Source organism: Ambystoma mexicanum, chromosome 4q (assembly GCF_040938575.1).
Source record: "Ambystoma mexicanum isolate Mex_15411 chromosome 4q, UKY_AmexF1_1, whole genome shotgun sequence".
NCBI lineage: Eukaryota > Metazoa > Chordata > Amphibia > Caudata > Ambystomatidae > Ambystoma > Ambystoma mexicanum.
In genome coordinates, this window is record NC_090928.1 from 217760276 (window position 1) to 217786766 (window position 26491).

Genomic DNA, 26491 nt, shown 5'->3' on the forward strand with positions numbered 1-26491 from the left:
AGAACTCAAACCAACTTCTAAATTCCTACCTCAATGTTCGCCGGATAACATGATCGATGCCTTCTATAAATCAGTGACAAAAGATCTACAAAAAATAGAGGACAATCAGAAGAGGATGGGCAGAAAAAACGAACGGGAAAATCTAACAGCTCAGGAGAAAACCGCTTTAAAGAAATTGGATAAAGACCATACAATTGTTATCAAAGAAGCTGATAAAGGTGGAAATATAGTCATCATGAACCGCCCAAACTATATTAAGATGGCTCGAAACCATCTGGACACACCAAATTGCTATGAAATACTACCAGGCAATCCCAAGATTCAGATTGTTCAAGAACTTAAGGACTCAATTGATGGCTGGTACAGACAAGGCCTCATCACCGATGAGGAAAAAAGATTCCTGTTTATACCAAAACCAATATTACCTATGATTTATTTTCTTCCCAAAATACACAAACCATTCACAACCATCGAGGAAGGCAGACCCATACTGAGTGGAATAGGCTGGGTAACCCGGAATCCATTTCAGAGTATATAGATAATATACTGAGACCCAAGGTAAAAATGGTACAGGCATATCTTAAGGATTCGACCTCAGCAATCAACATTATCGAAAGTATACAATGGCATCCGTCTTATTATTTAGCAACATGGGACGTCAGGGCCCTGTATACCTCCATCGGCCATGACCTTGCCCTGGACACAATTGACTATACATTTAAACAAGAATCGGCATCACATTTCCCGTTCGTTTGTATGCTTAAAGAAATGCTCATGGCTACATTGGACAACAGTATTTTTACGTTTAATAACACCTTCTTCAAGCAAAAACGTGGAGTAGCCATGGGTGTGAAGTATGCACCAGCCTTAGCAAACCTGGTGATGGGCATGTTCGAGGACTTACAAATTTATACTAAGGAAACACACAGCCAACATGTTGTAAAATGGACCCGCTATATTGACGATGTCCTGTTCACATGGAAAGGCACACCACAAGAACTGGAACTGTTCAGGCAAGAAATCAACAATAATGACTTAGGTATTGAATTTTCAGGAGAATGCAGCAGTACAGAGATAAAATTTTTGGATTTGACAATCTATGGGCCTCATTACACGGTAGGCGGTGAGCCATGGCGCTGTTAGCGCCATGGCTCATGCCGGTAAAATACCGGCACCGCCTTGGCGGAAAGGGGATTTATCGCCCCATTCCAAGGTTGGAGGGGCGGTAAATCCCCCTTCCATCATTGCCGTTCCCCATTCCCATTTCTGCCCCATAGGGCTCTATGGGAATGGGGAAGACGCTAATTACGGCACCGCAATTTTGCGGTGCCGTAATTAGCTCCGAGGTCCCTTAGCGGGTTGGATTTTAACGCCTGCAAAAAGCAGGCGTTAAATCCCCCAACCCGCAAAGGGACCTCGTAGTAAGGCGGTAAGGATTTACCGGTACCGGTAGTTTACCGGTACCGGTAAATCCCTACCGCCATCCGTGTAATGAGGCCCTATGTATCAGGCGACCATCTCGAAACCAGAACGTACCGGAAGAGTACAGAAGTAAATTCAACATTACAGGCCACCAGTTGCCATTATGAACCCATAATCCGGAACATCCCCAAAGGAGGAACTGTTACGATCAAAGGAGTTTCAAGAAAAAATGTGAAACTTTGTCTACAAGATTTTAAGCAAGAGGCTACTCTAGAACAAGCATTCTAATAGCCTACAACAAAGCAAAACAGACACCTAGGTTACAAACACTTAGCCAGCAAGACAGACCAACCCAAGAAAAGAAGGTCCAATTTATTACAACCTACTGTGCTAACAACCATGTGATTAGGAAAACCCTTAAAAGACATTGGGATTTGCTTAAACTGGATCCTCATATAGGACCATTTATCAATGACTATCCTTCATTAGTTTACAGAAGGGCAAGAACTCTGAAGAGGAGCCTTAGCCCTTCATTATTACTTGACGACAACAAAGAAATGCCAGGTACCTGGCTTCAGGAATCCCAACCAGGTTTCAGGAAATGTGGAATGTGCTCCATGTGTAAACATGCGGTTATGATGACAGATAACTTCAAAAACAAGAATGGAATTCAGATGCAAATAAGAGAACAGATCAATTGTCGTACTAAGTATGTGATATATGCTATCATATGCACCTGCGGGAAAATGTACATTGGAAGTACAATTCGAGAACTCCGTACCAGGATTCAGGAACACTTAGCAGCTATCGGAAGCCAAGACAGAAATATGCCACTAGCTGAACACTGGCAGAGGCATCATCAGATGGAACTCAAGCAAAACGTTACATTTATTGGACTCAAGAAGGTGACCCTGGGACACAGGGGGGGAAATCAAGAATTGCGACTACGACAGGAAGAAGCTAAACTCATAAACTATTTTAGATGTATAGAAACTGGTTTGAACACGGACAATGAAATGTCGAATTTTCTGTAAAAATTGTTTTGAACTGTGAAATGGAATTTCCTAAGTGATTTTGAACCAACTGTAATGTACATATGAGAATACAAGTACCCCATGGTTATAGTTGCATTCATATACATACACATAACATGCATTTCAAGTTTTTTTGACTTAAAATAGGGTATTAACCTTGCCTGTATTTATATATATATGACACTACATCTCCCACAAGGCATGGAGCAATGACTAGTAGGACAACGAACATAATGTGCACAATTAAATAAATTAACTATGAAATAAGTGGATAATAAACCTCAGAAAGGAGCACGAATAAATGTTAGCTAGACTTAGAGGACATATCTAGAAGTCAGATACACGGTTTGATATCGGCTTAATTTGTCTCCCCCTCGGTGGAAAACTACACTTCCCATGTATCCCTGGGTGTATTTCTTCCTAAATACATGTGGCACTGGCAGTAAAATTACGGGAGCCCATTTCTCACCCGTGCACCTCTGGTTCACCCCCCCCTTTTTCCTTTAAATCTTAAAAGGACAAGTGTATGCTCAAATGGTAAATAATAGATTGTGACTGAACGTAACTTAGACTCTTACTGAGCTTTTATCCCAAAACATGGCTGACAGACTTATCGAGACAGAAGTGAAAGTAGGACAACGCAGTTGCCTAGGCAACACTACATATACGCTCCGCGGCTGCCATAAAGGGCTCTTAGTAGAAACCAACGTGTGAAGCAGGAAACCAGATTGTTACGGTAAGCACTGAAGGGCAGCGGAAGCCCACCCAAACAGCCTCCCAATCACAAACAGGTCCGCAGCTAAAACAGGCGGGTTTACACTTCATTTGTGGACGCTGCGATATATATACGTACGGAACACTCGTTCAAAGTCCTGGTGTTCATTTACTACATGAACGCTCATCCACCTGATGAGGAATACAGGACATGCATGCTTTATGAATATACGTCTCTTTTAATGACCCAGTTTAATCGTTATGCTGGAGTTTCTGCTCCTATTAGAAACCTGAAGAAAACGTAACCTAGTTAAGATTTAAATACAACATCTCCAGGTCGGGCACTTTAGTATGAACAATTAATTAAACATTTTTTTAAAAAACAGGAGGATTGTCAGATACCCGAATCCTGACAGAAATAAAACTCTAATATAAAAATTAAAACTTCGATACGGTATCAAGCAGGGGAAATTAACATATTCTCCCACTGTGTTCTTTTTTTCTTGTTGAAGTGCTCGCAGCGCTTATGAGTCTGATGGGACTCTCTCTAACAACACGAGATCAGTGCACACATTTCCAACGAGAGGTAAGCCCTATCTGGAGACAGATTTATTTTAGATTTAACTAGTAAGTGAAATATAAACTAATCTTTAGTCCTTTTCTGTTATTTTTTTCCTGTTCCACCAATGATGTTTCCCTCCCTCCCCTCCCTCTCCTACGGTGATTGCTCATGTCCTGTCACTACGTTTGGGCGCCATGATGGTATGTTCTATGTTTTTATGTTTTGATGGATTTACACATGCTTTCTCTGAATCATAATGGTGTGGAAACAAACGGGTGATATATTTTGTTTTGTGTTATTAACAAAAATGCTGATCTGTTCTGGTCATATGCTGGATAATATGATTGATATGCATTTGGTCTTTTGGGAACCCCGGGGAATCTGTTTTATCTATACATCACAAAAATTGTTTTGTAACTTTGTACTTTTATTTAAATCCTGCTATCTTGTATATAGTTTGTCAAGCGACCCTTAATGCCCAGATTTGAAAAAGGCACACTTAGGGTGCCGAAACACGTGTCATCCTTATGGGCTATCAATAAATATAAGATGATTTTAAAAAAACTGGTTTTGGTTGATACCTGAACTTCACTGTGGCGCAGTAATAGATGGGCGCAGAAACCCTTTTTCACTTTTTGCAAACGGAGTGGGGGAACTCTATGGGCCTCATTATAACTCAGGCGGTCCGGAAATAACGGTGGCGGTAAACCCGCCGCCACCGTTGTTTCTGGACCGCGTGATCCCGACTCCTGCAGGCGGGAGGTGATGTTTCCACCAGGTCTGACCTGGCGGGTTTAACACCGCCCGCCTGCAGGAGGACGAGGAAACACCGGCAGCATGGGGATTAACACCATTCTGCCTCCGTGATTCCCAGAAAACCGGGGTTGTAATGCCCCGGTAATTCTGGGAATCATGGAGGTGGAATGGTAACACGAATCCGGCGGTAACCAGGCGGTTTCACCGCCGCGGTTACCGCCGGACTCGTAATGAGGCCCAATGTCTCCGTTCTCTGCTCCCACCGTTGCAACACTGTAACACTTATGCTGTATCAAGTCGCGGAGGTCCAAGAGTGACTGCACAAAAAGTTCCAGAGCTTCATTCTTGTGGATACATGATACCTTCATTACTTTGGATTCTGTTTTTTTAGTCCAAGCCACTGCATTCCATTTCATTGAGAATATAGGGCATGTTACCTTATTTTTGTGCAGTCGAATTAAGTAATAGACATGAATATACTGTGACGATAAGCCCCGAGATGATGGGCCAATACCGCCCAAGGTAATACCCCCGGGGCCCATAGTTACAGGCATAGTTACATTGTTCCTCCGTGAGGGGCTTATTGCCATTAGTACCCCGGCCCATTAGACCGGGTACTAATAGCACTTTATCTGTTCCGAAACGCTGCAGTGTTTTGGAACAGAAAATGGAAAAAAGTTGAATAAAATAGCAGCCGGGAAAAGGAAAACAGAGTCTGTTTTCCCTTTCCATAGTGGCCATCGGGAGCGGACGCGCTGGGGACAGAAGTGTTCCCATCGCGTTCGCTCCTGAAAAAGAAGAAAAAATAAGGTAAGTGAGGTAGGGAGGGGATAGTTTGCAGGGGCGGGGTTGGGGGAAAGAAAAAACATACCTGAATCCCTGGCGGGGGATGATAGAAGCCTTCAGCTGTGTGGAGGTTCGAGCGGGGATTGCCCCGTTTTGAGCCTCCTCATTGCTGCCACGCCCCCACCGGGAACAAACGCAGGCACGTACGTGTGTCCATGGGATTACACTGTGGTATGGCTGGGAAACGAGCCAATCCACATTCAGTGTATCCCATGGACGCCGCATGCCGGGCACTAATTCTATGTAATCATAAGGGCTACTCTCCATTATTATGCAGATATATTGTTTGACCACATTTGTGCAATGACACCCGCTCGGTTTCTAAATGACTTATCTTATGATCATCGGATCATTTAAATTAAATCAATATTTCACCTAACTTATGATTTATAAGTAGTTTAACAATGAACCATACGTTATTATTTTTTCTAATATTCTGCAGATTAATGAAATGTATGCTCCTGAAGAAGGGATTATTCCTGAAACGCGTTGGGCTCTACATTGATCGAACCTCGCTGGATTTGAACTATTTTGTGCTATTAAAATGCGACTGTTCTAATTTCAGATCATTTACATCATTATTGTCAAAATTAGTTCATTTATGCTGCTGAATTTGAATTGAATTTTCAACAGTTTTTCAGTTAATAGATGTGCAGGGAAAGGGAGTATCCTCTAAATTAGGATACTTATCTTCCTCTTGTCCTCGAAAATGAACTCCATAGGGAATAAATGTAAGCAGAGATAGGACCCCCTACACCAGAGGAAACCAGTTAGGGATGAAGGCGGAAAGGGTAATGGATGGAGAATGATCAGTGAGAAAGGACTGTATCCAGCCAAGGACCTGACTACTGTTTGAGCATATGGCGCTTAGGAACGTGCATATGGAATGGATGGGATTACACCAGAGTAATTCTGAGTCCAAATAACGGAACCAACTCAGAAAGATGGCAAAGTACTGTTTTATTAACAATGATCTAAAACAGGGAGGTTACAACCAACATCAACGGACGTAATCTCCACACAAAATATGTTTTTTATACGAAAAATACCTCAGAGTGATGTCATATTATGTGGCAAATAGTGAAAAACTTATCAAGTGCCGGTATTGGTTAAGGGACACATCTAAGCATACTTTTCTATAGGAGCTAGGATTATTATTGGCTGTCCGTTATCAGGTGGACAGTTTTATGCCAACCTCTAAAAACATGTCATTTCAGAAACATTACATACACAGTTTCTCATTGGTCTTCAAACTATAAGGTCCTTTGTTATATGGACTAATACCATTGTTTGGCAAGCTTTTCCCATGTCTGGAACATTCGGTTCATTTAGCAGCACGTACGCCCAGACACAGTTGCAAGGAGATAGGGCATGGAACTACCCCACCACCCAAATATCCCAGCATTTCTCGTCGCCCATGCCTTCTGCCATGAAATTGTCTTTGTACTTGGGCTTGAAGAGTATACTCATCTTTTGTAATGCGCGGGAGTGAGGGCACTCGCTATCATGTCTGGGACTCCAAGTTCGAACTCTATTTCCATCCTTGGCTCACGTGACAGGAGACTACAATCTAGTCCATTTTATAGGTTTTAAATGCTCTAAATGAATTAAAACTTGGCATCCTTTGTGTTCTTTCTTTGCAACTTAACAAGGGAAGATTCATCATCTACACGCTTGCTCCTTTCCAGAATAGATAGCTGACCTTGTGTCATGAACCCATTGGGAATGCAGGGCACACCTTAACATTGCAGCGTGGGAAAAGACTGGACATTGAGGGTAGCTGACTGGCGCAGGCGTTTATTTAAAGGAGTAGGCTGTCATGACCCACACCAAAATGGCCGCCAAGTCAGGGCCTGGGACGGACAGAACTCAAGATGGCCCCCAGCTTGCCCGTGTTTCTGGGATCCCTGGTGGCCTAGTGTTACAGGGTGCAGCCCGAGGCTATAAAATCCCACCCCAGGCCACACACTGTGCTTAGCGTTTCTTCTGCTACCTGAGTAAGCAGTGTAATGCTTACCGCTCCTGCTTCCATGTGCACAGAGGCTATCAACCTTACCAGTGATCTACTGAAGCCTCTGCATGCTCTGGATCTGTTCTGCTGTTACTACATACTTGAAGACCTCACCGATCGGGCTCCGCAGCACCTCCAGCTCCTGATACTTACTTGAAGACTTCACCGATCTGGCTCTGTGGTGGCTCCAGCTCCTGAAACGAGAAAGACATTCAGTAAGAGTCCCGTAGTCAAGACAACACCCACCTGCATTCCCCCGTGAACATGCTTACCTGCGCATGTTGTTTGCCAGCCGGAATTATGCTCAGCTATAGTTTCGACCATCCCTCGTGCAGCTGCTCCAATCTGGCACAGCATTTGTTGTATTCCGCACCTGCAGGGAAAGGGGAAAAAAACAAGACATTATTTGTATGCGCTCTGTGCCTTCAGCAAGCAGGAATACAAGAACGAACAATACAAAACAAGCCGCGCTCTGCGCTGAACTTACCTGAACTCTTGAAGGACGTATGTAGTGCAGCGCTATATGTACACTTGCCTGAACTCTTGAAGGACGAACGCAGCGCAGTGCTATATGAACACTTGCCTCCACACCTCCAGTGCATCTCATGTGCCGCAGCTGGCCTGGGTCACTACTTCCAGCGAAGTAACTGGGGTTGGATGCTTACCTGATACCTTCAGCCTTCAGCTTCATATTAAAATGGTGAGCAAATCCGCCTGCGCTCCAGCCAGCAAATCTAGGGGAGACATAAGAGGGAGGTGGGGGGAAAGCAGAGGAACAGATACTGAATATTGTCACTTGTTCATCCATAGGTCCTCATCAAGTCCCCTCACACACCTTACCAGTGTCTTCAAATCCTACCAGGCCACTCCCAGCTACAGTGGTCACTGGGCTATACCCCTTCAGTGGTACAGTTGGGAAGGAGTGGTTTGGGAACCCGTCATATCCAGTACATTCCATGAGGGCAATGCTCTGAACAGTCCAGACCAGGCATTCCTGCAGGGCACCAGAGGTAAGAATTACACCTTGGTTTCTTCAGTCTTGACTTTGGGCCAGACAGCCTTGCCACACAGCTCCATGAGCTCACTTTTCTGCTGCGACACAACTTCCATGGTTTTCTGGCTTACTTAATTCATGATACCAATGTCCAGTTCTGTACAATGGCAGCTTCACCTGCATTCTATTTATTACTTATAGCCAGTCTCTATGATGACTTAATCTACCCTGTGTTTCAGCATATGTACATGTATTAAACTTCTTTTTTCTTCAACATCTTGTTTAGTGCGTAGTTTTCTTCTTGTCTACATCAATAGTTCATTTGATCACTTGCATCCTCGTTCATCCTCCAGAACTCATACCTTGTCATACTTCTTTATTTTGAGACATTGTGCACACTTCCTTATGACGTCATTAATTCACCCGTTTAGCTTCTTTTCATATTACTTCAGGGTTTTCCTCCTGTGAGTTATCATCACGTCGAGGGTGCATTTTGGTCTCAACTGATATTTTCTTTAAAACACATGCTGCAGTATTGTTATTATGGCTGGTGTCAGGTACGGCACAATCTCATTTCTCCAATACATGGGAAGTATGGGGTGGGATCACGTGCAGATGCACACAGTTGCCCCTCTACATTCTCCCTCTGTTCGAGTCCTCAACCACCTCCTAAAATTTGTCTGCTCCTTTGTATTTTCTCTTGAAATTTTTTTCCTTCGGTGTCCATATCTTTCTCACCTCGATCAAGGTGCCCGCTGTATTTATGTGTTCATCCACACTCCGGGTCATGTAATTACACTTCCCATTCGGGGTACCGTAACCCCATTGTCCCATGTACTTCTTATGATCTTTTGGGTACCACAACCTTTTTCCCTCTGGTGCTACAATGCTGGCCTTTATGTCCTCTCTGATGGTGTCATCAGTCAGCTCCTTGACTTTTTTTTTCATCCATGGTATACATCATGATCTTCATTCCTACTGCTTTCTTGGCAGTTTTCTCACATTGTCCAATTATTATCCTTATCATACAGAATCCAAATATTATTAACACCAAAATAGCTCTAAGGAACATGAATAAATTGGCCAACCAATAAGGAATCCACAAGAACAGGAATGCAAACCAACTGTCATCTTCAATGGCTGATGTCTTGTCCACCATTTTTATGTGCAAATCTGTCAACATGGATATGGCGTCTGTCAACGTCCTGTTCTTTCCGTCATGAGATGGTACGAATGTGCAACATGATGGTCCGATCTTGATGCAAACACCTCCTTCCATAGCTGTGATCATGTCAAGGATATACCTGTTTTGGAGGGTCATCAGCCTTATGGCCCTCAATTCTTCTTTTACGCGTTAAATCCCTTTATGTGGCATTTATAGTTTGCATCAGCTCCCATCTGGTGATTTGTAACCACCTGGCGTTTACAGCAGTCTGAACCCCAGGCATGAACATAGATGTGAACAACAATGCAGTTTTACTGAACAATTTGTGCTCATCAGGAATATCATCAAAAGCTGCTTTTGATTTTGCTGAGAAATAATTTGATCGCTTTTTTCACCTGCGTTCTATTGTCTTTCTTCTTCTAAGGTGATCATCTACTTTTGGGAACTCTTCAATCTTTAGGTTACTTTGTGGGATCACCAATGCTGGAACATGGATATATAGCAGAGAGCACACTCCACTCCAATTCCTGGGTAATTTCATATATGCTCCAGAGCTGCAGGCCCAAAACCGATCCATTAGGACAGCCATCCCTCTCCTCATTCCTGGAAAGTCCATGGTGTTTTTAAACCCCTTATTATGTCCGGCATTATTATTTCCCTTGCTTTGAAAGCACATGGTTGCATTTATTAATCGGACGATGGATACTGGCTCAGCTTCATCCATTATCCATGTTAGTAGCTTAGAGTATTTAGACCATGACTTCAAGCACTCATTGTTCACCTTCTGCACTCCCTGTACTGCTCCCTTTCTTAGGAGATGAGCTGCACATGACATCATTTCATCTTCCCATCCTACTGGTATCTATTCACCCATAGATCAGCAGCTGTGACTGTTTCCAGCATCCAGGCATTCCAGTCTTCTGCGTCATGTCAGAACAGTTCATTCTCTTCATTTCCTCAACGATCACATCGTCCTGGCCTGCAGCAGGATACACGAGCATCCTGTCTGTCCATACAGGTTCTTTCTCCATTTGTGTTGTTTTGATATAATCATCCTGGTATGGAAACGATTGTCTTTATCTCCATTGCAGCGTTGCCCAGCTCCCTTGCAACTGTCCTCTAGTAGCACATGCTGCTAGATGACACTAGAAGCACTTTGTATCTTGCGCCGGCATCTCTTTTGAAATGAAGGTTTGGACTGTATTTCATGGCATAAGGGATGAGAGAGCAGACAGAGCAAATTCTCATCAGATGCTCTTCCCCTACCTTTTTCATGTGCTGATACCACATATTATTCGCCAGGTGAGCTGCTTTATCAGGGTAAGTATTTATCCCCTGATTATCGTCTTCTGCATCTCTCTTATCTCGTTTAACATGCGTATAGAGATTCGAAAAATGATCATCCTTTGTACCTGCACTGGGAAGAATCATAGACGATCTTTTTTCAATTCGATTAGTAGGAAATTTAAGATACAGAAAGATAAAAGGATACATAAACATGCATATATCAGGCATAGGAGTCTGGAGAAACATTTTTTTAAAAATTTGATTTGCATTTATAAAGCGCACAGAGCTGCCCTGAGGCATTGTGGCGCTGTTACAGAAGGCTTAAACTTAAACATAGGTAGAATGTAACATTCTGCAGTCATACATTGACAGGTGTGGGAGACAAGACAAGGGTCAGACAGGTTGTGCTTTGCTTTGGTTACAGTGCAAGCATAACCGTGCATGTTGCTTTGAGAGCATTAGTGGAATAGAAAGGTTTTTAGGTTTTTGTGAAAGGTGGTGTAAGATTCTTCATTCCTGAGTGAGGTTGGCAGGGCATTCCAATTTTCAGGTGTGAGGTGTTGGAAGCTGGACCCTCCTGCTCTGGTTCTTTTGAAGGTGGGGCCATAGATCTGGTTGGCGCAGTGGGCTCTGGTAGGTCTGTTGGAGGTGTTGAGTGTGATTTTTTCGGAAAGATAGGGTGGGGGATCTGATGTAAGGCACCTGTGTGTGATGGCCATGGCTTTAAAAAGTATGCCGTCCTTTACGGAAGCCAATGGGCATCTTTCCTGGCTTGAGAGATGTGTTCCCTTTTAGGAATGGACAGCGCAGTCCTGAGGGCATTGTTTTGCATGATTTGGAGTTTTTTAAAATTGTTGACAGAGGTGCCTAGGAAGAGGGCATTACAGTAGTCCAATTTGGTACCTATTGTGGCTCTGGCGATTGATAAGCAGTTTTTGGTGGAGAGGAAGGGTTTGACTGCGTTGATCACCTTGGTGGTGAGTGCCGAGGAGGAGGCAATGGCGTTAACTTTGGTGGGACATGGATAGTGAGGCATCTAGATGAACACCTAGTGTTTTGACAGTCTTGGAGACTGTGATGATGGAGTTGTCGATGTTAAAGGATTTATATTGTGGAGGGAGTTTGTTGAGAGTTTCGCTGGTGCCTACTATGAGGATTTCTGTTTTATCCCCATTTAGGCAGAGGCCGTTGGCAGCCATCCAGGTTTGAATGGCTGTGTAGATTTTAGTAAGGGCTGTCACATCTTCCTCATAAATCCTGGTTAGTGGGAGATGTACCTGCGTGTCGTCCGCGTAGTTGGTGTACGCTATGTTGCGTCAGTCGAGGTCATTGAAGAGAGGATCCCTGAGGGACGCCGAAGTGGATGATGGTGGGAGTTGCGCAGGCAGTGTGTGAGAAGACCTTTATGAGTTTCTTATTTAGGAACGAGGCCACCCAAGCGATAGCTTCTGGGGAGAAATGTGCTTCCTTTTTTAGGTGCATGCCTGAGATATCATGGTTGACAAGGTCAAAGGGAGCGGACAGGTCCAATAGGAGAAGGAGTTCCGGTTTGCCTTTGTCCATGATGTCCCCAAGTTGTATTTTTAAGTCAAGTAAAGCTGACTCTGTCCCGTGACCTGGTCGGAACTCTGACTGTCTTTTGCCTAGGATATGGTTGGTTTCAAGGTATTCCTGTATTTGCGTGTAAGCAACTTTATCCAGGATCTTGAGCAGGAAAGGCACGGTGGTGATGGGCCTATAGTTATTAGCAACTTCTGGGTCGAGAGTAGATTTTTTGAGGAGGGGGCGTACCCATGCTTCTTTTAGGCTGTCTGGGACTGTGTTGGCGTTGAATGACGCGTTAATGAAGGATTTGAGAAAGGGGGCGAGCGTTACGGTGCAGTCTTTAATGAGACTGGCTGGACAGGGGTCTCCTTTGCAGTTGGAGGGTTTGATCTTGTTCATTATCTCAATGACTTCCTGTTCTGTTACTTCCCTGAATTTGAAAAGGGTTGTGGGGGCTTTGTCGGAAGGGGGCACTGGGCTGGGGGTGTGCAAGTGGTCAGGAGTGGTGATTGTTTGGAGGTGCTGTGATAGGTTTTTGTGATGCTGCTTGATTTTAGTTTGTAGGAGTTTGATTTTGTTCAATAGGGCGGATTGTATGGAGTTACACCATGTTTGGTCTTTGACAATGTCTTGTGATTTGGTAGCTGGTGTGGTAAGTTCTTTGAAAATGATGAAGAGTTCTTTGGATTCGGAACTAGTATTAACAATTCTTTCATTGGAGGAGGCTGATTTGGCTATGATTATGGCTTTTTTGTATTGAGAGGTGATTAATTTGTAGGAGGAGAGGGTGGTTGGGGATGGTGATTTCTGCCAGGTGTTCAGTGCTTTTCTTTTCTGAGAGCGGAGTTGTTTGAGTTCAGGGGAGAACCAGGTGTTTGAGTGTTTCACTGTTTTGGCTTTTTTGTTCTGTAGTGGGGCAATGGTGTCTATAGCAGTGCTTATGATGCTCTTATAAATATCTACTAACACTAATGGGTCAGAGGACTTAAGGTCAGTTGTGAGGGTGCTGAGGTGTGGTGTGATCTTGTCTTTGGTAAGGTTTTTTGCGCATCTTGCCAGGGCTGGGGGGATAGGGTTGGGCTTTTTAGATTTGGATGTGGTTGGGATGAGGAAGTGAATGACGTGGTGGTCTGACCAAGGAGTTGGGGTAATGGAGTTTATGTCTATTTGACAGTTGTGGTCGGCTACCCAATCAAGGATGCAGCCATGTTATGGGTAGGTGATGTTATCTTTTGGTCAAAGCCTAGTTCTTTTAGAGCTAACGAGAGAGATTTGGCTGACTTATCCTTTTTGTCGTTGTAGCCTAGGTTGAGGTTGCCTATAAGGATGCTTTTGGAGGTAGGTTTTAGGTTTTCTGTTAGGCGATGTAGGAGGTTCTCCTTGAACTCCAGTAGTGGGCCAGGTGGACGGTAGACTAGGTTGATGGTGATGGTGGAGTTGTGGGAGAGAGCGATTTTTATGGCAAGGGAATCTGTGGTATCATCCAGGTTGGATGTTGTTTGTCTAGCCTCTATGTGGTCTTTCAGGATGAGTGCTACCCCACCTCCTACTGAGGAGAGGCGGTCTTGCCTGATGATGGAGTAGTCTTGTGTGCCATCCTAATACTAGTTGGACACATAGTCTTTCTATAATCAAATTATCTTCTTCTTGAATCATTTTTGCTGCAAGTATTCAATTTCACATCTGTAATTGCACAATCTGTTCAATTATTGCTGTGAAGAGTCTCCTTATCACTGGACCATTCTTGTGGTTATGTAAAAAGGTGTGAATATTAACATCTCTCTTAACAAGGGCAGGGTAGGATTGAGGTATGAACACAAAATTAGCAACCACAAGACTGTTTGTGTTACTGCCAACAGGTATCATGTATTTTATCAATTAAAATAAATATTTTCCATGAAATGAATCTGGATATTGATAATAATAATAATTCCACATTTATATAGGGCTACGAACCCTCAGGTATGTGAGCACTGCTTATTATTACCCACAGTGTGTGGTGCTCATTTATCGACCTGGGAAGGATGAAAGGCAGAGTTTGGCCCTGCCAGGATTCGAACCTGTGTTAGCGAGCTCTGTACGGGTGTCAAAGCAAGAACTCTACTCGCTGTGCCACTTGATCTCTCTTCCAAATCCTAATCAAGAACTGACGTTTAGTCATAATACTGATGTACTATTCATTTCTTCAATACATTTCTAAAAGTTAATTTCAGCCTCTGGAATTCCTCTACAAGTCTTTGTACTTCCTGCTAAAATATATAAGGAGTGTCCTTTGAATTCCAGTCCAAAAGAAACATGTGCTAATCACTTGCTGCCTTATCGTTATTCTTCTTGGTCATCGATTGAGTCTGCACATGCAGAAATTCTTCTTCTTGTCTTGCTTCTGGGTCAGCAACCATTGAAGGGAGGGACTCGCCTTTATAAACCTTCATATCACTTAAATGCAGTCAAGCTTGTCTTCCTGATACCTTAACTGCAGAAGGGGAGACTTCTTCAACAACAAGGTTCGTACCACTTTCTAGTAAAATTCTTCATAAGGATCAGGTCCCCAACATATAACTTTGGTGGTGGCAATAGTTCACTTGGATTGATAACTGGATTGTCCTCTTCTGTGTTCCTAGACCTCTCCACCCGATGCTTGACTTGATCTGAAATGAAAGAAATACTGGTAGACATATATGTCAAATAATCATGTTTTTCATCACCTAGTGTCTTCACTACACTCTGGGCATCACTCCTGACCCTAGATGGAGGTGTAAGAGGCATTCTCATACGATGCCCTTTCACTAACTCGTGAGGGGTGAGGTGGTGGTCAGAGCCTGGCTCATCCCGAAGGGCATATAAGGCTAGGGGTAGGCAATATAGCCATACCTTTTTCAAAGTCAATTTAACCTTGGCCATCCCCTCTTTGAGGAGGCTGTTGAGTCTCTCATATATCCTGTTCACTTGTGGGTGATACTCGGAAGAAAACCTCTGCTTTATACTCAATAGAATCCCTATTTGTTTGAATGTTGTCCATAGCTCTTGCTCTTCCTGTAGTGCTCTTCCTTGAATCTCTATTTATTGGGTAATTGACAACATATTAAACCCTTCTCGTACTAAAATATTTCTAGGTACATTTTCTTTAATATCGTCAATATCAAAATTAGAAATATCTTAAGAATATGCAATCTTTTTGGCTTCTATGTCTGCGGCTTCTTTTCTGCGAGAGATAAAAATCTGTTTGTTTAGTATGGGCTGCACATTTTATGACCTCTATGGCCACGGGGAGTTGTAGTGCTTTGATGAGCCTGTCTAACAAGGACGTATGTTGCACTGGAGAGCCGTCTGCGTGGAGATTATCCCTCCTTTTCCAACATGACAACCCTGCGTGTACGGTTGACATCACATAGGTGGAGTCACTGTACACCATCACTTCCTGTCCCTCGTGTTTCTCAAGAGTGACAATAAGCGCTACTAATTCTGCTGCTTGCACTGAAATGTGAGACAGTAGTCTTGCACTTGCAACTACCTCAAATTCACCATTTAATCTGTATCTTAGTACTTTGGACCCTGAATGCCTCTCCCAAGTAGTCTGGTCAATTTTCAAAGACCAGGTCGATGACCTGTTTTTTGGATAAATCCACCGTGGTTGAGGGCAGGGTTATTTTTCAAATCCATAAGGTGCTGCTGTGGGTTTAACCCCCCGCAGTAACAAGGTTGTGAAGGAGGACAGAAAAGGATAGAGTTGAATTCTAATTATCCCTTCCTTTGACCCTTGTCTGTCCCTATGCAGCGCTGGTGTATCGCCTACAAAAAGGGACAGGATAAGAAGAAAAACTATATACTTCTAGATGTTATAAAACATTCAGCCTTGTGTAAATCATGCCCTTCAACCTCTCTCTTCCACTATGTGTTTGTATTGGAAGAGACAAATACCCAGAAATAAATACAATTGGTGCTTTAACACTGGGGTGTACAGACATCTACTGGGTTGTGTGTGAGTTTAATGACCCAGAGATTGTGTGTAGACCCCGTGCGCCGAAATATAAAAGGAAGGGAAAAACACAAATCCTGGTTCCAGAAGACTGAGAGGTTGTGTTTTAAACCAACAAAAAAGACAAAAGACAAAACACACTGCACTATGCGTTTTCCTAGGTCTAACTACTACTGCAATTAGTGGAGGGTGGTCAAATATTGCTCATATATAGAAAGTGAATTGATATCTATAGATTGTAGCAATTACTGTCTACCGGTTTCAGGGGCAGCGTGTTTATTATGGCCACTTTCTTCAGTACAGTCTTTTGATATTATCAAGATTAAGATAAATCTACTGGTTTCCATACCAACATGTTGAATTCTGGGAAGGAAGGCGGGTGATTTATACTTTACCACCTCCTTAGTGTGTCTGGGCTGGGACAGACGGGTGACCTGAGTATTGAAGGTTACTAGGCCTTATTGTCTCCTCTGGGTTCAAAAACAATTGATGTCCCCGGGGTGCAGGTAAAAACTCCTGAATCTGACTGTTTTTAGAGCTCCGGCTATGTCCTTAATCTCCCGAACTCGCGAGCTGCTAGCGCTAGCAGCTCGCGAGTTTGGGAGATTAAGGACATGGCCTCCTTCACAGCCTTGTTACTGCGGGGAGTTAAACCCACAGCAGCACCTTATGGTTTTGAAAAATAACCCTGCACTCATCCACGGTGGTTTTATCCAAAAAACAGGTCATCGACCTGGTCTTGGAAAACAGACTTGATTTGGTTCTTTCACTAAAATCATACCACAGTTGGCAATTGCCCCATTTTTTCGTGTTACTCAGTCTATAAAGCAAGGGCATTTCCCTGTTAGCTGAATGTTGAATTGTTGAATACAATTTTCAAAGAACCATCAATAAAAAGATTCTCCCCTCCCACCAAAGCATTCTCTTTCACACGGGGTATGTCATCATAAAATTCAACATAATTTGCACAGTCATGCACTTGATCACCTTCTTCTAGAGGTTCAGGTACAAACGTGGCTGGGTTCACTATTTGACATCTTATGATTTTAATTGCTGGATTGGATATCATCACATTAGCTCTTTGGAATGTTAACGTGCCCTTGGGTTTTTCTAAAATGGCAAATAAGGCGTGCTCCACGTAAAGAGTCATAGAACAGCCCATGACAAAACTTGTGAACTTCTCAATTTCAAATGCGGCAGCAGCCAAAGATTGTTCGCATGGGAAATGGCCTCTCATAACTGGATGTAAAATCTCGCTATAGTATGCCAAAGGTTCGTACCCCAATGTTGTCCTTTGTGTGAATACTGCTGTCATTACTGCTCCATTTGTGTGTGAGAATAAATACTCCTCGCCATCGTTGGGAATCCCTAAAACTGGAGGTATAAAAATGGCTATTTTCAACTCCTCAAATCCTTCCTCCATTTCTTCAGTCCATTTGATCTCTTTTCCTTCCCAACTTGTGCTTTCTTTAATGCTTGCAAGAGTGGCTTGGTATATGTGTCATCAGCCCTCTTCCAAAGAAGGGCTGCCAGGAGACCTTTTATGTCTCCTATGGCCAGCGCGTTTCCTCCTGTCATTTTCTCTAATTTGTATATCCATTTTCCAGCCCCCAAAGTCAAACTAGGGAGCTTGAATTTTAAGTTATCCTTATCCATCTGTGGTCATGGAATGTATTGGGGTCTTCCTCCCCCCTTCTCTAACAAGGGGAACTGTGTGAACCCCATCCCATAGTCAGATCCCACTATTAGTCTATCTATGGCAGGGGTAATCTTCCCTATCTGCCTTCTTGCTGGTAGCGACCTTAACCTGCTTACATGTGGTGGAGACTCTACCTTCTCACTATATGATCGTCTTTGGGGAAGGGCAGGATGTGCTATGGGATCTGACATTCTTTCTTTAGGATGTTCCTGATCTGACCATCTTACTTCTTTATCCATCTGTTGGCTTCCCAGGGGGGTACATCCACCCTCTCCTTCTGCCTCACGACCTGACTCTCTTTCCTCATCTGACATTTCTAAACTCTAACTAGTGTGATTATCACCCCCCTCGCCTCTATTGAGATTTAATCTACTCACAGACAGTGCTCTGTGTTTATCACTAAACATTTTTTCCTCCTCAATTTGTAATTGAGATACCATGGATCGATTACCACTCCCTTGAGTTCTATACTCGCTATCCTGTCTTAATTGCTGATAGACCTTATCAATCCTTTCTCTAATGCCTTCTGCATCATACCTTTCTTCTTCTAGCGCTACTCTAGGTGTTTCTGGCGTTATCTCCATTATCGGGAGAATCTCTCTCACTCTATCCCATCGTATTTCTGTGCTCAGTCTCATTTGCTCCTTAAGGATGAGAATGGCATTCAGACCTTGTTGCCTCCTATTCTGTTTTATTTCTTCATCCACTTCCATTTGCTTTCTCCCATCCCTTCTAGCCTTTTCTTCCTCCTGCTTCGTTCTTCCCTTCTTACTGCTTGTCTTTGTTCCTCTTCTTTGCTCCTTCTCTGTAACCTTTTGTCCTTTACTCTTAGTGCTTCTTCCTCCTCCCTTTCTTTCCATCATATCCCGTTCTTCTATCGCTCTTTGTCCATTGTCATACTTCCTTTGATCCACTGCCCATTTTTTGTACTTCTCTTGTTCCTCCCTGTATATAAATTCCTGTCAATCCCTGCTTTTCCTTCTCTCTTGCTCATCCTCCTTCAATCTCCTTTCTCGTTCCCTGTACTTCTTTTCTTGCTCGTCCTTATCTTCTCTCTGTCTAACCTTCTTGATGCTTTTCCCATTGAACTTGAGTAGTATCTGTCCTCCCATCCACTTGTTCTGTACGAACGTTACCTCGTCAGCCCTGTCCTTTTCTCCCTTTCATCGCTTAATCTCTCTGTCTATGTCTGTCGATATATTCAACCTCTCACCTCTTTCTTCCTTATCTCGTATAAACTTACAAGCATCTTCCTTTCTTTTACTCTCTTCTGGACTGTTGTCACTACTGTACACAGGGGGTTCATACATCAGGTTAAGATACACCGCTGCTGCCTTTAGTTTCTTCAAAGGATAAACTTCTATTTCGTCTGTACATGCACTCTTAGTCTTGGACAAGGTAAGAGGAGCTAAGGGCTAAACACCCTCCCTCTTCTGCTGATTAAGCATCCACTCCTCCAGTGTCAGGTCCTCCTTTTCCTCTTGGTACATCTTCCAAAGTTCTAAAATTGCCAATCTATTTTCTAATTTCTTTCCTGTGTACACAGCGTGCAAGTATGTGGTCATGTGTTGCAATACCACTTTTGACAATGATCCCCCTTGTGGCCATGGCATGAACATTTTATCCGCTGTGTCCTTTAGCCATTCTGCACTGTACTGTTTGAGCTTGGGCGCATGTTTTGGCAGTGCCTTACAAAGATGCATGAGAGGAGTGTCTTCCATAAGGACAAGTCTCAATTGACTGTTGATACTTTCCAGATCGTAAAATAAACCTTTTATTTCAATTCAAAGAACCACCTTTAGTTTTTTTTAAAACAACAAATATGAGCAGCAATCACCATCAATCGCCGCTCAATCCTCTTTTATTTCAGTGACCTGTGTATCTTTTGATTGGCGCCAATCGTTTACTACACCTTAACTTCAAACACTGTTATCTCCAACTTTTCACAGTTCTATAACTTCTTGATATTTCACACAACAAATAATACTTACAATGACCACACAATACACATTAATAACCCCTGCGATCACCTTCCCTTCATTATTAACCATTTGTAATAAGAGATATACTTCTCTTGCCTCTACTTATTTTACCCTATAGAGGGTTTAAGACGTCACCTTTCATGGTCCTGACCGCACATGTTCTCCCTTATTAATACTCTTGTTGGAGTTTGAGATGTCTTCTTCAAACTCCCTTGAATTAGGAATACTTTTAGGAGTTGCTTTATCTACACAAGATTCCCTGTCACTCAAAATATCACAATCCCGCCCCTTTATATTGCCATTTTCCTTAGTCTACTAACATTCGTTAATTGACTGGTGGCCTTTGGTATCAACTCCTCTTTCAATCAGACCACTTCGCCTTCCGTCCTCAGAATGCCTGTGGAAACCGAGCAGTGATTTCTTCAAAGAGGGACCTGCCCACCGTATCGATTCTTCTTGCAAGTTTATTTCTATCGGCCTCTCCCCACAGGAAACTCTGCGATCTTCCAGCTAATCGTGGAGGATGCCTGATGGTCCAAAATTCTGGAGCCGAACTGATTCGGATCTTGAAACCATCTGCACCACTACCACGTGAGCATATGCCCCTTAGGAACGTGCATATGGAATGGATGGGTTTACACTAGAGTAATTCTGAGTCTAAATAACTGTACGAACAAAGGAAGATGGCAAAGTACTGTTTTATTAACCATTATCTAAAACGGGGAGGATACAACCAACATCAATGGACATACGCTCAGTCGCTTAATGATTTCTACACAAAATATGGTTGTTATGTGAAAAATACGTCAGAGTGACGTCATACTACATGGAAAATAGCAAAAAACGTATCAAGGGTCGGGATTGGTTAAGGGAAACTGCTAAGTATACTTTTCCATAGGAGCCAGGATTATTATTCGCTGTCCGTTATCAGGTGGACAGTTTTATGCCTACTTCTAAAAACAGTTAATTTCAGAAACTTTAGATACACAGTTTCTCATTGGTCTTCAAACTATAAGGTCCTTCGTTATATATGGACTAATAAAATTGGTTGGCACTCTTGTCATGTCTGGAACATTTAGTTCATTTAGCAGCACATATGCCCAAAACTAGGTGCAAGGAGATAGGGTATGGGACTACCCCACCACCCAATTAGCCCAGTATCTCTCATCGCCCATGCCTTCTGCCATGAAATTGGCTTTGTACTTGGCCTTGTAGAGTATCCTCATCTTTGGGAATACACAGGCGTGAGGGCCCTCGCTATTGTGTCTGGGACTCCAAGTTCGAACTCTATTTCCATCCTTGGCTCACATGACAGGAGACCATGATCTGGTACCTTTTGTAGGTTTCAAATGCTCTAAATGAATTAAAACTTGGCATCCTTGGTGTTCTTTCTTTGCACCTTAACAAAGGAAGATTCATCCTCTGCATGCTTTCTCCTTTCCAGAATAGATAGCTGACCTTGGTTGCTTCAGTCTTGACTTTGGGCCACACAACCTTGCCACGCAGATCCATGAGCTGGCTATTTTGCTGCAACACAACTTTTCATCTCCTGCCATGGTTTTCTGGCTTATTTAATTCATGATACCAATGTCCAGTACTGTACAATGGCGTCTTCGCCTGCATTCTATCTATTACTTATAGCTAGCCTCTATGATGACTTAATCTACCTTGCGTTTGAGCATCTGTACATGTATTAAATTTCTGTTTTCTTCAGCATCTTGTTTATTGCATAGTTTTCTTCTTGTCTACGCCAATAGTTCATTTGACCTCTTGCGTCATCGTTCGTCCTCTAGAACCCATACCTTTTCATACTTCTTTATTTTGAGACATCCTGCACACTTCCTTATGACATAATTAATTCACCTGTTTAGCTTCTTTTCATATTCCTTCAGGGTTTTCCTCCTGTAAGTTATCATCACGTCGAGGGTACATTCGGTAGGGTTGTCTCAATGGATATCTTCTTTCAAACACATTCTGCGGTATTGGTACTATGGCTGGTGTTAGGCACGGCATGATCTCATGTCTCCAATACACTGGAGGTAGGGAGGCGGGATCCACTGCAGATGCACACAGTTGCTCCTCTACATCCCCCACCTCTGGTCAAGTCCTCGACCACCTCCTCAAGTTTGTCTGCTCCTTTATATTTTCTGTTGAAAAAAATTCTCTTTGGTGTCCATATCTTCGTCACCCCCCTCATGGTGCCCTCTGTTTTTATGTGTTCATCCACACTCCAGGTCATGTAATTACACTGCCCATTCAGGGTACAGCAGACCCATCATCCCACATACTTATGATATTTTGGGTGCCAATACTTGGCACCGTCTGGTGCTACAATGCTGGCCTTTATGTATGCTGTGATGGCATCATCAGTCAGCTCCTTGACCTCTGGTTCATCCTTGCCATCAATCATGATCTTTATTCCTACTGCTTTCTTGGTAGTTTTCTTACATTGTCCAATTATTATCCTTATCATACAGTACCTTGGACACCATATAGAATCTGTGTATTTTCTTATTTCTTATTTTATTGTTTTAACTCTGTAATTGAATAAAATGTGGTAAAACCATTACTGACTTTGTGATTCTACTAAAGCAATGCTAAGCAGCCCTACACTATACTAACTCCGAGTACCCACGTCCATTGTGTGTAAAAGCGGGGTAGCTTTATATGGAATTTCTTTGTTTCCTGTATAGCAGAGAGTATACTCCACCCCAATTCCTGGGTCATTACATATATGCTCTATATCCACAGGCCCAATACTGATCCATGAGGACAGCCGACCCTCTCCTCATTCCTAGAACGTCCATGGTGTTTTTACACCCCTTATTATGTCCGACATAATTCTTTCCCTTGCTTTGAAAGCATATAGTCGCATTTATTAAAGGGACTACCGATACTGGCCCATCTTCATCCTCTACCCATGTTAGTAGTTTAGAGTATTTAGACCATGTCTTCAAGCACTCATAGTTCACCTTCTGCACTCCATGTACTGCTTCCTTTCTTAGTAGATGAGCTGCACATGACATCATTCCATGTTCCCATCCATTACTGGTATGAACTCGCCCATAGATCAGCAACTGTGACCGTTCCTAGCATCCAGGAATTCCAGTCTTCTCCGTCATGTCAGAGCATTTCATTCTCTTCATGTCTTTAACAATCACCTCATCCTGGCCTGCAGCAGGATACACAAGCATCCTGTCTGTCCATCAAGGTTCCTTCTCCATTTGTGTTGTTTTGTGATAATCATCCTGGTATGGAAACGATTGTCTTGATCTCCATCGCAACGTTGCCCAGCTCCCTTGTAACTGTCCTCTAGTAGCACATGCTACTAGATGACTGGGGCACTTCGCATGTTGCGCTGGCATCTCTTTTGAAAACAAGGTTTTGACAGTATTCATGGCATAGGGGATGAGAGAGCAGGCACAACAATTCTCATCAGATGCTCTTTCCCCCACCCTTTTCATGTGCTGATACCACATATTATTCCCCAGGTGAGCTGCATTATCAAGGTACGTATTTATCCCCTGATTATGTTCTTCTGCTTCTCTCTTATGTCGTTTAACATGCTCATAGAGATTAACAAAATTATCATCATTTGTACCTGCACGTCGAAGAATCATAGACAATCTTTTTTCAATTGGATCAGTAGGAAAATAGATTTTCTGAATGTAAGATACAGATAGATAAAAAGGATACATAAACATACATATATCAGGCATAGGAGTCTGGAAAGACATTTCGTGTGCTACCCTTATACTTGTTGGACAGGTTCTCTTTCTATAATCACATTATCTTCTTCTTGAATCATTTTGCTGCAAGTATTCAATTTTGCATCTGTAATTGCATAATCTGTTCAATTATTGCTGTCAAGAGTCTCCTTATCACTGGACCATTCTTGTGGTCATGTAAACTGGTGTGAATATTAACATCTCTCCTAACAAGAGCAGGGTAGGATTGAAGTATGAACACAAAAATAGCAACCACAAGACTGTTTGTGTTATTGCCAACAGGTATCATGTATTTGATCAATTAAAATAAATATTCTCCACAAAATGAATCTGGATCTCTCTTTCCATTCCTAATTAAGAATTGAAGTTGAGGCATTATACTGATGTAGTATTCATTGCTTCAATACATTTGTAAAAGTTTGTTTCACCCTGTGGAAATCTTCCGCAGGTCTTTGCACTTCCTGCTAAAATATTGAAGGAGTGTCCATTGAATTCCAGTCCAAAAGAAACATGTGCTAATAACTCACTGCCTTATCGTCCTTCTTCTTCATCATCGTTCGAGTATTCACACACGGAAATTCTTCTTCTTGTCTTGTTTCTGGGTCAGCTGCCATTGGAGGGAGGGTCTCGCCTTTATAAACCTTCACGTCACTTACATGCAGCCAAGCTTATTTTACCGATACCTTAACTGCAGAACGGGTGACTTCCTAACAAAGGGGCCATTGAACCTAGGTTTGTGCCACTTTCTAGTAAGGATCAGGTCCCCAACATATAACTTTGGTGGTGGCAATAGTTCACTTGGATACGTTGCTGGATTGTCCTCTTCCGTGTTCATAGACCACTCCCCCAGATGCTTGACTTGATCTGAAATGAAAGAAATACTGGTAATCATACATGTCAAATAATCGTGTATTTCATCACCTAGAGTCTTCTCTACACTCTCAGCATCACTCCTGACTCTAGATGGAGATGTAAGAGGCATTCTCATATAACGCCCTGTAACTAACTCATGAGGGGTGAGGTGGTGGTCAAAACCTGGCTGATTCCAAGGGGCATATAAGGCTAGGGGAAGGCAACATAGCCATTCCTTTTTCAAAGTCAATTTAATCTTGGCGATCCTCTCTTTGAGGAGGTCGTTGAGTCTCTTACATATCCCATTCACTTGTGGATGATAAGCAGAAGAGAACTTATGCTTTATGCTTAGCAAGTGTCCTACTTGTTCAAATAGCTCATTGACAAAATGTGGCCCATTATCGGATCTTAATACTTCGCACACTCCCCATCTTGGAAAGACTTTGCACACTAAAAACTTTGCTGCGCAAGTGGCATCAGGGTGTGCACACAGACCGGCTTTGATCTACCTAGAGAAGGGAGACACCACCACTAATAGATACATGTATCCATTACATATTTGTTCAGGCATGAACATATTTGTATTCGTTAAAATCACTGCATAGCTATTCTGAAAACCCTAAAAAGCAAGGAATGGGAGACAATACAAATCTTATTCAATCTTCCTTTGAGTACTCCAAGTATACCACTGTTACTTTATTTAGGGATGTATAGCATTGCATAGGAGGCTGGTCTAAGACCCTTATTATTTTGGATACAATTGTGGACGGGCAGTAATTTAAACTCCTATTGAATTGCCTGTCAAGATCTTCTCTTTCAAATGGGCACACACAACCTTGCATGATTTCAAAATATACAAAATATTGTTAGGGCTTTAGGTTTAGAGCAAATAGGGGAATGTGTTTCAACAAATTTCGTTAACACCATCCCAAACAAGGTGTATGTCAGAAGAACCTAGGTTTGGTTTAGCCAATACTTATATATTAGGAGCACATGTTAGCAATTGGAAGGGAAAAGATAGCAAATCATGTAAATTGTGCTCTTATTGGGATGAAAATATTGAACATTTGTGTTATTTTGCTCTGTTTATTCCCGGTTTGGACCAAAATATCTCTTCCCCATGTTTAAGTTATTAAATATCAGGAACGTGAGAAAAGCGCCATCTATTTTCTAACAATCCGAAAACATGCAAAGTTTTTGGGAGACATGCAATATTTACAATGGGTATGGTTCTTAAGGAGTAATAGGATTCGTAATCTGTTAGTTTAAACAATATGGAATGTATGGTATATTAATTATAACTATTGATTCTGTGTACAGATTTATGCTTATATATAATGAATTTGACAAAGTATTTTATCATCTGGTAAGAAATAGATAACACACTTTATCACTTTGAAATGATATTATTTTGTATTATCATGTTTTATATTTGTGTTTTTAGGTATAAAGGATACCGAAAAACATCTACTCTTTTCTTTTAGTTACTAAATATTTGAGGTATCGATAGGTGTTGGGCGCTATTCACCTGTACGCCAACATCTTGTTCTCCTGGGGGTTTTGTTGTGGCTTTTGTGTCATGTCTGGAAATCAATGTAACTTTATTTGCTTTTTGTGTTCCCGATAACAAAGTAATCTCTGCTATTATGGCCTTTGACACAAAGTTGGATGGGGACGCTTCTGTACCCCCTTTCAGGCAGACATCCCTCTGTTTGTGTTATTTACTTCAGTGGTGACACCGGTACACATTATCAAGTGGGCAAGGAAGGTCATCCAGCAGTACAGCCCAAAAGCAAGTATGGTACTGTCTGTCACAGATAGCAGAGAATCAGCATATTATGGCAAAGGACCAAGCATGAACTGAATGCAAACCAGTAGTAGATGGATCCCACTTTTGTCTCAATCAAAATTTTGACAG